This window comes from Triticum urartu, chromosome 2 (assembly GCF_003073215.2).
Source record: "Triticum urartu cultivar G1812 chromosome 2, Tu2.1, whole genome shotgun sequence".
NCBI lineage: Eukaryota > Viridiplantae > Streptophyta > Magnoliopsida > Poales > Poaceae > Triticum > Triticum urartu.
The window spans coordinates 15,313,786-15,330,307 of record NC_053023.1 but is presented as its reverse complement, the minus strand read 5'-3'; positions in this window follow the sequence as shown (position 1 = coordinate 15,330,307).

The window sequence follows — 16,522 nt, the reverse complement described above, 5'->3', positions numbered from 1 at the left end:
GACTCCCCGGACGAATTCCCGTAACTCCCCGGTACTCCGAAAAATACCCGAATCACTCGGAACCTTTCCGATGTCCGAATATAGCCGTCCAATATATTGATCTTTACGTCTCAACCATTTCGAGACTCCTCGCCATGTCCCCGATCTCATCTGAGACTCCAAACTACCTTCGGTACATCAAAACACATAAACGCATAATACAAATCGTCACCGAACGTTAAGCGTGCAGACCATATGGGCTCAAGAACTATGTAGACATGACCGAGACATGTATCCGGTCAATAACCAATAGCGGAACCTGGATGGTCATATTGGCTCCTACATATTCTACGAAGATCTTTATCGGTCAAACCGCATAACAACATACGTTGTTCCCTTTGTCATCGGTATGTTACTTGCCCGAGATTCGATTGTCGGTATCTTAATACCTAGCTCAGTCTCGTTACCGGCAAGTCTTTTTACTCGTTCAGTAATGCATCATCCCACAACTAACTCATTAGTCACATTGCTTGAAAGGCTTATAGTGATGTGCATTACCGAGAGGGCCTAGAGATACCTCTCCGACAATCGGAGTGACAAATCCTAATCTTGATCTATGCCAACTCAACAACTACCATCAGAGACACCTGTAGAGCACCTTTATAATCACCCAGTTACGTTGTGACATTTGGTAGCACACAAAGTGTTCCTCCAGTAACCGGGAGTTGCATAATCTCATAGTTATAGGAACATGTATAGGTCACGAAGAAAGCAATACAGTAAACTAAAATAATCAAGTGCTAAGATAACAGAATGGGTCAAGTCAATCACATCATTGTCCTAATGATGTGACTCCGTTTATCAAATGACAACTCATGTCTATGGCTAGGAAACTTAACCATCTTTGATCAACGAGCTAGTCAAGTGGAGGCACACTAGTGACACTCTGTTTTGTCTATGTATTCACACATGTATTTGTTGGGGAACATAGTAATTTCAAAAAAAATCCTACGTACACGCAAGATCATGGTGATGCATAGCACCGAGAGGGGAGAGTGTTGTCCACGTACCCATGTAGACCAAAAGCGGAAGCGTTAGCACAACGCGGTTGATGTAGTCGTACGTCTTCACGATCCAACCGATCAAGTACCGAATGCACGGCACCTCCGAGTTCAGCACACGTTCAGCCTGATGACGTCCCTCAAACTCCAATCCAGCCGAGTGTTTTGGGAGAGTTTCGTCAGCATGACGGCGTGGTGACGATGTTGATGTTCTACCGACGCAGGGCTTCGCCTAAGCACCGCTACAGTATTATCGAGGTGGACTATTGTGGAGGGGGGCACCGCACACGGCTAAAAGATCAAACAGATCAATTGTTGTGTCTTTGGGGTGCCCCTGCCCCCGTATATAAAGGAGAAAGTGGGAGGCCAGCCGGCCCTCTATGGCGCGCCAGGAGGAGGAGTCCTCCTCCTAGTAGGAGTAGGACTCCCCTCTTTCCTACTCCTACTAGGAGAGGGAAAGGAAGGGGGAGAGGGAGAAGGAAAGGGGGGCGCCGCCCCCCCTCTCCTAGTCCAATTCGGACCAGAGGGGGAGGGGCGCGCGGCCTGCACTAGGGCCCGTAAGGCCCATTACTTCTCCCGGGGAGGGTCCGGTAACCCTCCGGCACCCCGGTTTTCTCCGAAATCACCCGGAACACTTTCGGTGTCGGAATATAGTCATCCAATATATCAATCTTTATGTCTTGACCATTTTGAGACTCCTCGTCATGTCCATGATCACATACGGGACTCCGAACAAGTTTTGGTACATCAAAACATATAAACTCATAATATAACTGTCATCGAAACGTTAAGCGTGCGGACCCTACGGGTTCGAGAACTATGTAGACATGACCGAGACACGTCTACGAAGATCTTTATCGGTCAGACCGCATGACAACATACGTTGTTCCCTTTTGTCATCGGTATGTTACTTGCCCAAGATTCGATCTGTTGGGGAACGTAGCAGAAATTCAAAATTTTCCTACGTATCACCAAGATCTATCTATGGAGAGACTAGCAACGAGGGGAGGGAGAGTGCATCTACATACCCTTGTAGATCGCTAAGCGGAAGCGTTCAAGAGAACGGGGTTGATGGAGTCGTTCTCGTCGTGATTCAAATCACCGATGATCCTAGCGCCGAACGGACGGCACCTCCGCGTTCAACACACGTACGGAACGGAGACGTCTCCCACGCCTTGATCCAGCAACGAGGAGGGAGAGGTTGATGGAGATCCAGCAGCACGACGGCGTGGTGGAAGTAGCGGGATTCCAACAGGGCTTCGCTAAGCGCTGCGGGAGGAGGTAGATGTGTCACGGGAGGGAGAGGGAGGTGCCAGGCCTTAGATTGGTTTGCTCCTCCTTTTCCCCACTATATATAGGGCCAAGGGAGAGGGGAAGGCGCAGCCCTTGCCCCTTCCTCCAAGGAAGGGTGCGGCCAAGGGTGGGGAGGAGTCCATCCTCCCCAAGGCACCTCGGAGGTGCCTTCCCCTTTTAGGACTCTCCTTTTTTCCCATCTCTTGGCGCATGGGCCTCTTGGGGCTGGTGCCCTTGGCCCATATAGGCCAAGGCACACCCCCTACAGCCCATGTGGCCCCCCGGGGCAGGTGGCCCCACCCGGTGGACCCCCGGGACCCTTCCGGTGGTCCCGGTACAATACCGATGACCCCGAAACTTGTCCCGATGGCCGAAATAGCACTTCCTATATATAATTCTTTACCTCCGGACCATTCCGGAACTCCTCGTGACGTCCGGGATCTCATCCGGGACTCCGAACAACTTTCGGGTTACCGCATACTAATATCTCTATAACCCTAGCGTCACCGAACCTTAAGTGTGTAGACCCTACGGGTTCGGGAGACATGCAGACATGACCGAGACGACTCTCCGGTCAATAACCAACAGCGGGATCTGGATACCCATGTTGGCTCCCACATGTTCCACGATGATCTCATCGGATGAACCACGATGTCAAGGACTTAATCAATCCCGTATACAATTCCCTTTGTCTAGCGGTATGTTACTTGCCCGAGATTCGATCGTCGGTATCCTTATACCTTGTTCAATCTCGTTACCGACAAGTCTCTTTACTCGTTCCATAACACATCATCCCGTGATCAACTCCTTGGTCACATTGCGCATATGATGATGTCCTACCGAGTGGGCCCAGAGATACCTCTCCGTTTACACGGAGTGACAAATCCCAGTCTCGATTCGTGCCAACCCAACAGACACTTTCGGAGATACCCGTAATGCACCTTTATAGTCACCCAGTTACGTTGTGACGTTTGATACACCCAAAGCACTCCTACGGTATCCGGGAGTTGCACAATCTCATGGTCTAAGGAAATGATACTTGACATTAGAAAAGCTATAGCATATGAACTACACGATCTAGTGCTATGCTTAGGATTGGGTCTTGTCCATCACATCATTCTCCTAATGATGTGATCCCGTTATCAACGACATTCAATGTCCATGGTCAGGAAACCGTAACCATCTATGGATCAACGAGCTAGTCAACTAGAGGCTTACTAGGGACATGGTGTTGTCTATGTATCCACACATGTATCTGAGTTTCCTATCAATACAATGATAGCATGGATAATAAACGATTATCATGAACAAGGAAATATAATAATAACCAATTTATTATTGCCTCTAGGGCATATTTCCAACACGATCGTCGGTATCTCAATACCTAGTTCAATCTTGTTACCGGCAAGTCTCTTTACTCGTTCCGTAATACATCATCCCGCAACTAACTCATTAGTTGCAATGCTTGCAAGGCTTAAGTGATGTGCATTACCGAGTGGGCCCAGAGATACCTCTTCGACAATCGGAGTGACAAATCCTAATCCCGAAATACGCCAAGTACCTTTGGAGACACCTGTAGGGCACCTTTATGATCACCCAGTTACGTTGTGACGTTTCGTTTGGTAGCACACAAAGTGTTCCTCCGGTAAACGGGAGTTGCATAATCTCATAGTCATAGGAACATGTATAAGTCATGAAGAAAGCAATAGCAACATACTAAACGATCGAGTGCTAAGCTAACGGAATGTGTCAAGTCAATCACATCATTCTCCTAATGATGTGATCCTTAATCAAATGACAACTCATGTCTATGGTTAGGAAACATAACCATCTTCGATCAACTAGTCAAGTAGAGGCATACTAGTGACGTTTAGTTTTGTCTATGTATTCACACATGTATTATGTTTCCGGTTAATACAATTCTAGCATGAATAATAAACATTTATCATGAAATAAGGAAATAAATAATAACTTTATTATTGCCTCTAGGGCGGGCGTATTTCCTTCAGTCTCCCACTTGCACTAGAGTCAATAATCTAGTTCACATCGCCATGTGATTTAACACCAATAGTTCACATCACCATGTGATTAACACTCAAAGGGCTTACTAGAGTGAATAATCTAGTTCACATCGCTATGTGATTAACACCCAAAGAGTACAAAGGTGTGATCATGTTTTGCTTGTGAGAGAAGTTTAGTCAACGGGTCTGCTACATTCAGATCCGTATGTATTTTGCAAATTTCTATGTCAACAATGCTCTACACGGAGCTACTCTAGCTAATTCCTCCCACTTTCAATATGTATCCAGATTGAGACTTAGAGTCATCTGGTTTAGTGTCAAAATTTGCATCGACGTAACTTTCTATGACGAACCTTTTAGTCACCTCCATAATCGAGAAACATATCCATATTCCACTAAGGATAATTTTGACAGTTGTCCAGTGATCTACTTCTGGATTACTATTGTACTCCTTTGCCAGAATCAGTGTAGGCTATACAATAGATCTGGTACACAACATGGCATACTTTATAGAACCTATGGCCAAGGCATAGGGAATGACTTTCATTCTCTTTCTATCTTCTTCCATGGTCGGGCTTTGAGTCTTACTCAATTTCACACCTTGTAACACAGGCCAGAACTTTTTCTTTGACTGTTCCATTTTGAACTACTTCGAAATATTGTCAAGGTATGTACTCATTGAAAAACTTATCAAGCGTCTTGATCTATCTCTATAGATCTTGATGCTCAATATGTAAGCAGCTTCACCGAGGTCTTTCTTTGAAAAACTCCTTTCAAATACTCCTTTATTCTTTCCAGAAAATTCTATATTATTTCAAATCAACAATATGTCATTCACATATACTTATCAGAAATGTTGTAGTGCTCCCACTCACTTTCTTGTAAATACAGGCTTCTCCAAATGTCTGTATGAAACCAAATGCTTTGATCACACTATCAAAGCGTTTATTCCAACTCTGAGAGGCTTGCACCTGTCCGTAAATGGATCGTTGGAGCTTGCACACTTTGTTAGCTCCCTTTGGATCGACAAAACCTTCCGGTTGCATCATATACAATTCTTCTTCCAGAAATCCATTCAGGAATGCAGTTTTGACATCCATTTGCCAAATTTCATAATCATAAAATGCAGCGATTGCTAACATGATTCGGACAGACTTAAGCATCGCTACGGGTGAGAAGGTCTCATCGTAGTCAATCCTTGAACTTGTCGAAAACCTTTCGCAACAAGTTGAGCTTTATAGACAGTAACATTACCGTTAGCGTCTATCTTCTTCTTGAAGATCCATTTATTCTCAATGGATCGCCGATCATGGGCAAGTCAACCAAAGTCCACACTTTGTTCTCAAACATGGATCCCATCTCAGATTTCATGGCCTCAAGCCATTTCGCGGAATCTGGGCTCACCATCGCTTCCTCATAGTGCGTAGGCTCATCATGATCAAGTAGCATGACTTCTAGAACAGGATTACCGTACCACTCTATTGCGGATCTTACTCTGGTTGATCTACGAGGTTCAGTAGCAACTTGATCTGAAGTTCCATGATCATCATCATTAACTTCCTCACTAATTGGTGTAGGCGTCACAGAAACCAGTTTCTGTGATGAACTACTTTCCAATAGAGGAGCAGGTACAGTTACCTCATCAAGTTCTACTTTCCTCCCACTCACTTCTTTCGAGAGAAACTCCTTCTCTAGAAAGGATCCATTCTCAGCAATGAATATCTTGCCTTCGGATCTGGGATAGAAGGTGTACCAACATTTTCTTTTGGGTATGCTATGAAGACGCACTTCTCCGATTTGCGTTTGAGCTTATCAGGTTGAAACTTTTTCACATAAGCATTGCAACCTCAAACTTTAAGAAACGACCGCTTATGTTTCTTGCCAAACCATAGTTCATACGGTGTCGTCTCAACGGATTTAGATGGTGCCCTATTTAACGTGAATGGAGCTATCTCTAATGCATAACCCCAAAACGATAGTGGTAGATCAGTAAGAGACATCATAGATCGCACCATATCTAATAAAGTATGCTTATGACGTTCGGACACACCATTACACTATGGTGTTCCAGGTGGTGTGAGTAGTGAAACTATTTCACATTGTTTTAACTGAAGGCCAAACTCGTAACTCAAATATTTTTCCTCTGCGATCATATCGTAGAAACTTTTATTTTCTTGTTACGATGATTCTCCACTTCACTCTGAAATTCTTTGAACTTTTCAAATGTTTCAGACTTGTGTTTCATCAAGTAGATATACCCATATCTGCTCAAATCATCTGTGAAGATCAGAAAATAACGAAACCCGCCGCGAGCCTCAATATTCATCGGACCACATACATCTGTATGGATGATTTTCAACAAATCTGTTGCTCGCTCCATAGTTCCGGAGAATTGAGTCTTAGTCATCTTGCCCATAAGGCATGGTTCTCAAGCATCAAGTGATTCATAATCAAGTGATTCCAAAATCCCATCAGCATGGAGTTTCTTCATGCGCTTTACACCAATATGACCTAAACGGCAGTGCCACAAATAAGTTGCACTATCATTATTAACTTTGCATCTTTCGGCTTCAATATTATGAATATGTGTATCACTACGATCGAGATCCAACAAACCATTTTCATTGGGTGTATGACCATAGAAGGTTGTATTCATGTAAACAGAATAACAATTATTCTCTAACTTAAATGAATAACCGTATTGCAATAAACGTGATATAATCATATTCATGCTCAACGCAAACACCAAATAACACTTATTTAGGTTCAACACTAATCCCCAAAGTATAGGGAGTGTGCGATGATGATCATATCAATCTTGGAACCACTTCCAATACAAATCGTCACTTCACCCTTGACTAGTTTCTATTCATTATGCAACTCCCGTCTCGAGTTACTACTCTTTAGCAACTGAACCAGTATGAAGTACCGAGGGGTTGCTATAAACACTAGTAAAGTACACATCAATAACATGTATATCAAATATACTTTTGTTCACTTTAGCATCCTTCTTATCCGCTAATTATTTGGGGTAGTTCCGCTTCCAGTGACCAGTCCTTTTTGCAGTAGAAGCACTCAATATCAGGCTTAGGTCCAAACTTGGTCTTCTTCACTTGAGCAGCAACTTGCTTGTTGTTCTTCTTGAAGTTCTCCTTCTTTCCCTTTGCCCTTTTCTTGAAACTAGTGATCTTGTTAACCATCAACACTTGATGCTCTTTTCTTGATTTCAACCTTCGCTAATCTCAGCATCGCGAAAAGCTCGGGAATTCCTTTCGTCATCCCTTGCATATTATAGTTCATCACGAAGTTCTATTAACTTGGTGATAGTAACTAGAGAACTTTGTCAATTACTATCTTATCTGGAAGATTAACTCCCACTTGATTCAAGTAATTGTAGTACTCAGATAATCTGAGCACATGCTCACTGCTTGAGCTATTCTCCTCCATCTTTTAGCTATAGAACTTGTTTGAGACTTCATATCTCTCAACTCGGGTATTTGCTTGAAATATTAACTTCAATTCCTAGAACATCTCATATAGTCCATGTTGTTCAAAATACCTTTGAAGTCCCGATTCTAAGCCGTTAAGCATGGTGCACTAAACTATCAAGTAGTCATCATATTAAGCTAGCTAAACGTTCATAATGTTTGCATCTACTCCTGCAATAGGTCTGTCACCTAGCGGTGCATCAAGGACATAATTCTTCTGTGCAGCAATGAGGATAATCCTCAGATCACGGATCCAATCCGCATCATTGCTACTAACATCTTTCAACATAGTTTTTCTCTAGGATCATATCAAAATAAACATATGGAAGCAACAATGCGAGCTATTGATCTACAACATAATTTGCAAAATACTATCAGGACTAAGTTCATGATAAATTTATGTTCACTTAATCATATTACTTAAGAACTCCCACTTAGATAGACATCCCTCTAATCATCTAAGTGATCACGTGATCCATATCAACTAAACCATAACTGATCATCACGTGAAATAGAGTATTTTTCAATGGTGAACATCACTATGTTGATCATATCTACTATATGATTCATGCTCGACCTTTCGGTCACAGTGTTCCGAGGCCATATCTGCATATGCTAGGCTTGTCAAGTTTAACCTGAGTATTCTGCGTGTGCAAAAACTGGCTTACACCCGTTGTATTTGAACGTACAGCCTACCACAACCGACCATCACGTGGTGTCTCTGCATGAAGAACTTTTGCAATGGTGCATACTCAGGGAGAACACTTATACTTTGATAATTTAGTGAGGGATCATCCTATAATGCTACCGTCAATCAAAGCAAGATAAGATGCATAAAAAATAAACATCACATGCAATCAATATAAGTGATATGATATGGCCATCATCATCTTGTGCTTGTGATCTCCATATTCGAAGCACCGTCATGATCACCATCATCACCGGTGCGACACCTTGATCTCCATCGTAGTATCGTTGTCGTCTTGCCAATCTTATGCTTCTACGACTATCGCTACCGCTTAGTGATAAAGTAAGGCATTACATGGCGATTGCATTGCATACAATGAAGCGACAACCATATGGCTCCTGCCAGTTGCCGATAACTCGATTACAAAACATGATCATATCATACAATAAAATTTAGCATCATGTCTTGACCATATCACATCACAACATGCCCTGCAAAAACAAGTTAGACGTCCTCTACTTTGTTGTTGCAAATTTTACGTGGCTGCTACGGGCTTAGCAAGAACCATTCTCACCTACGCATCAAAACCACAACGATAGTTTGTCAAGTTGATGGTGTTTTAACCTTCGCAAGGACCGGGCGTAGCCACACTCGGTTTAACTAAAGTTGGAGAAACTAACACCCGCCAACCACATGTGTGCAAAGCACGTCGGAAGAACCAGTCTCCCATAAGCGTACGCGTAACGTCGGTCTGGGCCGCTTCATCCAACAATACCGCTGAACCAAAGTATGACATGCTGGTAAGCAGTATGACTTATATCGCCCACAACTCACTTGTGTTCTACTCGTGCATATGACATCTACGCATAAAACCTGGCTCTGATACCACTGTTGGGGAACGTAGTAATTTCAAAAAAATTCCTACGTACACGCAAGATCATGGTGATGCATAGCAACAAGAGGGTAGAGTGTTGTCCACGTACCCTTGTAGACCAAAAGCGGAAGTGTTAGCACAACGCGGTTGATGTAGTCGTACGTCTTCACGATCCAACCGATCAAGTACCGAACGCACGGCACCTCCGGGTTCAGCACACGTTCAGCCGGATGACGTCCCTCGAACTCCGATCCAGCTGAGTGTTGAGGGAGAGTTTCGTCAGCACGACGGAGTGGTGACGATGTTGATGTCTACCGACGCAGGGCTTCGCCTAAGCACCGCTGTAGTATTATCGAGGTGGACTATGGTGGAGGGGGCACCGCACATGGCTAAAAGATCAAACAGATCAATTGTTGTGTCTCTGGGGTGCCCCCTGTCCCCGTATATAAAGGATCAAGGGGGAGGCCGGCCGGCCCTCTATGGCGCGCCAGGAGGAGGAGTCCTCCTCCTTGTACTCCTACTAGGAGGGGGAAAGGAAGGGGGGCGCCGCCCCCCCCCTCTCCTAGTTCACTTCGGACCAGAGGGGGAGGGGCGCGTAGCCTGCCCTAGGCAAGCCCTCTCTCTCTCCATTAAGGCCCATAAGGCCCATTACTTCTCCCGGGGGGTTCCGGTAACCCTCCCGCACTCTGGTTTTCTTCGAAATCACCCGGAACACTTCCGGTGTCCGAATATAGTCGTCCAATATATTAATCTTTATGTCTCGACTGTTTCGAGACTCCTCGTCATGTCCATGATCACATCCGGGACTCCGAACAACTTTCGGTACATCAAAACATATAAACTCATAATATAACTGTTATCGAAACGTTAAGCGTGCGGACCCTACGGGTTCGAGAACTATGTAGACATGACCGAGACACGTCTCCGGTCGATAACCAATAGTGGAACATGGATGCTCATATTGGCTCCCACATATTCTACGAAGATCTTTATCGGTCAGAGCGCATAACAACATACGTTGTTCCCTTTGTCATCGGTATGTTACTTGCCCGAGATTCGATCGTCGGTATCTCAATACCTAGTTCAATCTCGTTACCGGCAAGTCTCTTTACTCGTTCTGTAACACATCATCCCGCAACTAACTCATTAGTTGCAATGCTTGCAAGGCTTAAGTGATGTGCATTACCGAGTGGGCCCAGAGATACCTCTCCGACAATCGGAGTGACAAATCCTAATCTCGAAATACGCCAACCCAACAAGTACCTTTGGAGACACCTGTAGAGCACCTTTATAATCACCCAGTTATGTTGTGACGTTTGGTAGCACACAAAGTGTTCCTCCGGTAAACGGGAGTTGCATAATCTCATAGTCATAGGAACATGTATAAGTCATGAAGAAAGCAATAGCATCATACTAAACGATCGGGTGCTAAGCTAACGGAATGGGTCAAGTCAATCACATCATTCTCCTAATGATGTGATCCCGTTAGTCAAATGACAACTTATGTCTATGGTTAGGAAACGTAACCATCTTCATTAACGAGCTAGTCAAGTAGAGGCATACTAGTGACACTCTGTTTGTCTATGTATTCACACATTTATTATGTTTCCGGTTAATACAATTCTAGCATGAATAATAAACATTTATCATGAAATAAGGAAATAAATAATAACTTTATTATTGCCTCTAGGGCATATTTCCTTCAGTATTACGTTTCCGGTTAATACAATTCTAGCATGAATAATAAACATTTATCATGAAATAAGGAAATAAATAATAACGTTTTTATTGCCTCTAGGGCATATTTTCTTCAAGTTTTCCCTTTTCTTTTATTTTTTTCTTTTTTCTAGTTCAGCCCCACATGTAAGTGAGTGAGAGAAGGAGGGGGGTTAGAGAAAGAGTTTTTCAATTTTTTTTTGAGTGGGACCTACCTGTAAGTGACACGTGGAGTCAGGGGCAAAATGTCCAGCAAACGTCTAGATAGCGGTTAAAGCACTTTGAACTGACAGTAACGGCAAAGAAGGGCATTTCTGTAAGGGCAATTAACGACACTGGGGCAAATTTGAGCATGCTTTGAAATTAGGGGCAAATATGAGTAGTGGGTTTGAGTCAAGGAAAGAAATGTAAAAGACCCATTCATTTAAAAGTAGCACATTCAGTTAACAATAGGGATGTAGTTTTCACTATCAAATTACTGCTACCAGTATGAATTGATAGTAATAATTCAGTTCATAGTACCAATTTAGTTAACAGTACAAGGTTCTATTAATAGTAATAGTTCAATTAATAGTGCAATGTTCAATCAACAGTAGTGATTTACTTAACAGTTATACTTCAATTAACAGTGGTGATTCAGTTAACATTAATACTTCAATTAGCAGTACTGATTCAGTAAACACAAGCATATTCAACTACAGAGCACATTCAGTAAACAAAACAGCTCATCAATTATTACCTGCTTAGCACAACCATAGAATCTTCTACCTGTGTTTATGCCATCAAATGCAGCAAATTTGTTGCCCCTAAACTGGTAAAGCTTGCATTTGATCTTTGGACTAGTCACTATGCCACAGAAGGAAGCATCAATAGTTGTATTAGGATTCTCCTGCATTGAATAAGAAGCCTTAGGCACAGACTAGAGGCAGAGAAGGGAGGATCTAAAATGTCACACTCTGCTAGTTATAATTATCAAACCCTAACTGCAATGAGTGTATACATACCGACATGTCCACGTCCATGCCGGTTTAGGTCTGCTCCTCCTCCTTGTTGTTGTCCTCCAGATCTCTCCAAGAGGTCATTGCGACGGCACAGAGGGGAGCGAGGAAGAGGGGAGCGAGAGGAGAGAATGGAAAGCCACTATTTCCTTTAGGGGAACGGGCCGAACGGATATCTGTCGGTACGACCATTAACGCTCATTAGTTCTGCGCTGTCACCGCTATCAACCCGCGAGTGATCGGCCATGTCAAAATGCACTCATTTTATGGTTCAGTGTTTTTTCCACTGTCAAAATTTCGGTCAGTGCAAAGTGTCACGTTTTGTAATGTGGTGGTTTTCCGATAGCTATGACGCTAAACTGGTAGTTTTATGCATTTTACTCAATTGGGCGCACCACATCACACCTCCAATGAATCCATTGAGCACTTGGTGCAAAGAACCAAACCCCAACCATCGAGCCTTCATGGTTGCCATACCGTTGAGAGATCCAAGGTCGTCCACCACGCTGAGCGTGCCATGTTTTCCAAGGGCCGGCCTTCACAATGTGTCTGCACAAGACAGTCTTGTCACCAGCAACCACCACGTGGGTTTTGCCCGGTGGTGGCAAGGGCTAGTGGGAGGGTGATGACGGTTCTAGGGCTCGTCAGAACCGGGATGAAGTATTCAATGCCCAAAACCTTTGACAATGTTTTATAAGGAGAACTAGTTGAGTTGAGTTACTTGTTTCTTTTGTTTACGTGCTGGATAAAGGATATGCTTAACAGGAGCATGATAAGAAATGCCAATGCTTCATCTACCAAGGGGCCATATTGTAAAGAAGTACAAGCACCATTACCACGAAATCTCTATTATTATGGAGTTTTCAAGGCCCCATTTTAATTACTTTTCAAACTTTCATTCACACACATTGTTGTCACACCACATCCATGCATACTCACCACCTTCTTCGGATTCAAGAAGCGTTATTCCTGACGACTGGACCACCAAGCAATATAATAGATACAGAGCGAGATACATGACCACCGCACGTGCATGCATGTTGCACGTCTCCAGCAAACAGCAGAAGCTCTTCGATCCTACCATGATGGCGTCCCCATCCTCTAGTGGCCATCCTAACACTCTGGCAGGCCTGCTACCATTCATGTCTTCTTCACTGATGGGGCAACAGAGGAACACACAGAAGCCTCATCTGCTGATGATGGATATGTTTCATGGTTTGAGGTGGTACTTCTGTAATTTTTTAATTCAAAGAACCGAAAAGGGAGTTAATTCGCAGATATATCAATACCGTTACAATGAATGCATGTAGGGCTCCCTGTATGAGACAAGTACCATCACATGATGGGTGGCGTGTATCACGCTATCCCTTGGTGTGTAGTTTGGATTGGTAGTATACAAGAGGACAACCCATATGAATATTGTGGAATAATTAGGGTGGACCATGAAATGACGGGCCGGAGATAGTTACTACAAGTTCAAGAGAGATAGTGTCGTGCATCACGCCTTCCCTTCTTTTATAGTACAATATTCCCTTGTTTTATGTTGTGCCTATGTGAGAAAACAACAAAATAGAAAGATAAGGACAGTGATTGATATGTGTAGCACCCTCCGTGAGATATTGATCATTAGAATGTTATAGCTTACAAAAATAATAATCCCATGTATGAGATAAAGTACCTGCAAAATAATTTTAGTTAACAAACATAAGTACTTTGCGATATGTGAAAAAAATGCAGTTGTTCAAATTCTGTCTACCTCTAGCTTAGCTTCTCTCTTTTTTCAATAGGCAATCATATTCTTTTTGCACAAAATTGACATACATATTTTGAGCCCTTTAAATACATGTAAAGATAATATAAGTTTTAAAGTTATAAATAATTTCATTAATGGTTTATCATGTAACTACAAGACCAGAACAGCGAGAAATAGTGTACACAATCATATGGCTTAAAAGTTTCAAGCATTGTTAAGGTTTATCATGCTCTCTCTCTCTCTCTCTCCCTCTCTCTCCCTCTCTCTCTCTCCCTCTCTCTCTCTCTCTAACATGCAGGTCTAGCAAGCAGCAGACCCACCTAGATCCAGCCATGCTATCTTCCTTGTTTTCTGATCGAAATACTGTATGGGAGACACATACAGTACGAATGTGAGCATCAGAATTTGAATCCTCAGTGGCTATGTTGACCTCCACGTCTTCTTTAGCTCTTGTTCTATTCCTTGAGGTCAGCCTGCCACATTAGCTACGTTGGTGGTTTCCTTCCTTGGATTTAAACGGCTGCACCCGGCATGGCACCAAGCTAAATTCAACCTCCCTGGTGGGGGGGCCTGCCCCTCCTTCAACTGAACAAGACCTACACATGTCGCAAAGAACCCATATTGGATTTTCCAAACCGCTTCTTGACATCAGTTCATGTGGCTGTCGTGCAGATTTGCAATTTCCCTCATTGAAATCCTAGGAATGCAATAAATGTCTCAAATATTGCAGGCGGTCCGAAAAAAACCACGGGTGCAACATGCATTGCAGATACCACTTTTCCTCGTTCGGCATTCGTCATTGCAGGAAGAATGAGGCCGAAGGTGACTACCTCAAGTCTACTGCATTTTCGCGCCATGCGGGAGGTTCATGATTCGGCAATAGGCCATCGGTGGCACATATTACTGCAAATGACCTATCACATCCTCAAATTAATTATACCTCCAAAGCCGGACGAGCAGCCCTCCGCTTAAAAGTTCATATGCGGGTTGCGAATAAACAGTCCTCATTGGCAAGACTCGACTGAAAACCCTAAATGAATGTGAATAGTCATATCGAGATCTACTGCTTTAGCTAGCGAAACAAAAAAGCATGTAATGTTCATCTAATAGTGCTTGAATTATGCAATGAAACGACGCTTCGCCAAGTAAAAAAGTGCGGGCTTTTGGCAAAGTTTACCCACCATCACTGCATCGTCAACAATTGACGGACTTGCCACATGGCACCACATTGCCATGAGCTTACTGTGCCACATGGCACCCCATTGCCGTGAGCTTACTGTTTGGCTTCCGGCATATGACGCCGTTGCCGAGATTGTTCTGTTTTCTGAGTTCCTTTTGCTTGTCTCTCGGTAACAACCTGTCTTTGCCTTGCTCCATGTTGTGTCGATTTTGGCTCTCGGCATACAACGTGTTTGCCGAGTTCCCGTGTTTTAGTTCTCGGCATAGCTCAAAGTTCTCATCTAGTAGTGGTGACATTAGATGAGAACTCAACAACTAACTATGTGACTAAAACCGCAAGAATGAACTGAAAAATATAGTGTCCACAATGAGAAGCTGAAACATCATTCACTAGCTGGTTAAAGTTCATTTTGATTATTTACTAGGACTATCCAGTTATTTCAAGGCAATAATATATTAAATCTCAGGTGCAAGGCCTATAAATATCAGGACGCACACGGTCTCCAGGGTAGTGAAACAAGGCTTGCAGACTCGGTCAGTGGCTAAATGGCTAACCATGGACTGCAAGGTTTTCCGACAGATTTTCTCTTTTACATCTTCCGGATAAGCAAAGTGTGGTCTGTAATAGCGCAAGCATATATACGTGGATAGGAGTCCAATATATGATTTCCATATTTCTTTTCGTACATGGTCCATCTATTTGTCACATCATGTCAAGCTATCTCATGCGTTCTATATTTCATGCATGGGCATATAAGTACACGACGGCATGCATTGCTGGTGCAAGAGGACACCAAGAAGCGTGAATCACGTACTATTTAGTCTCTTTTAGCACCCTGCCCAAAGGACAAAAAAGTGTAGTAAATCATCAATCTTGTTTAAAATCATTTGCTTGCCTGATGAAAACTGTCCTTGGATTAAGAAAATTCAAGGGAATGAAATTTAACCATTTGAAGGAAATAACCATACTTGGGTCGGCCCTGTCACTACCATCCTGGGGTCCGGCGCGGCTTCACCGGCCAACCCTCCAGCTGAGGCGATGCTGGAGAGGCGGTGGGGGCTGGCTGCTGGGCAGCGGCTAGGGTTTCCCCCGAGTCGCCCAAGAAGGGCGACGTGGGGGTGGAAACCGCGGTGTCAGCTCCACATATATAAAGCATGAGGATGCCAATTAATTACAGCTTCAAAATCCAATTGTTTTACGTTCTCGTTTACATGATTTACATATAATACCAGACACAACAATTCTGTCGATTCACAGCTAAGGTCCAGTAAAAATAGTGGATAACTTATCTCCGACCTTCAGTTTTCCATTCTTTTATTCTTCAAACAACAAAAAAAAAGTTAGTATGAATCTAGTTTATCGTGCACAAGAGTCATCGTCTGACTAACTTTGGGCATAAAAGAGAGATAGGTTAATCCATTCAAAATATTTCTGTTTCTGCACAAAACATCTTACTGTACGGTTCATCTTG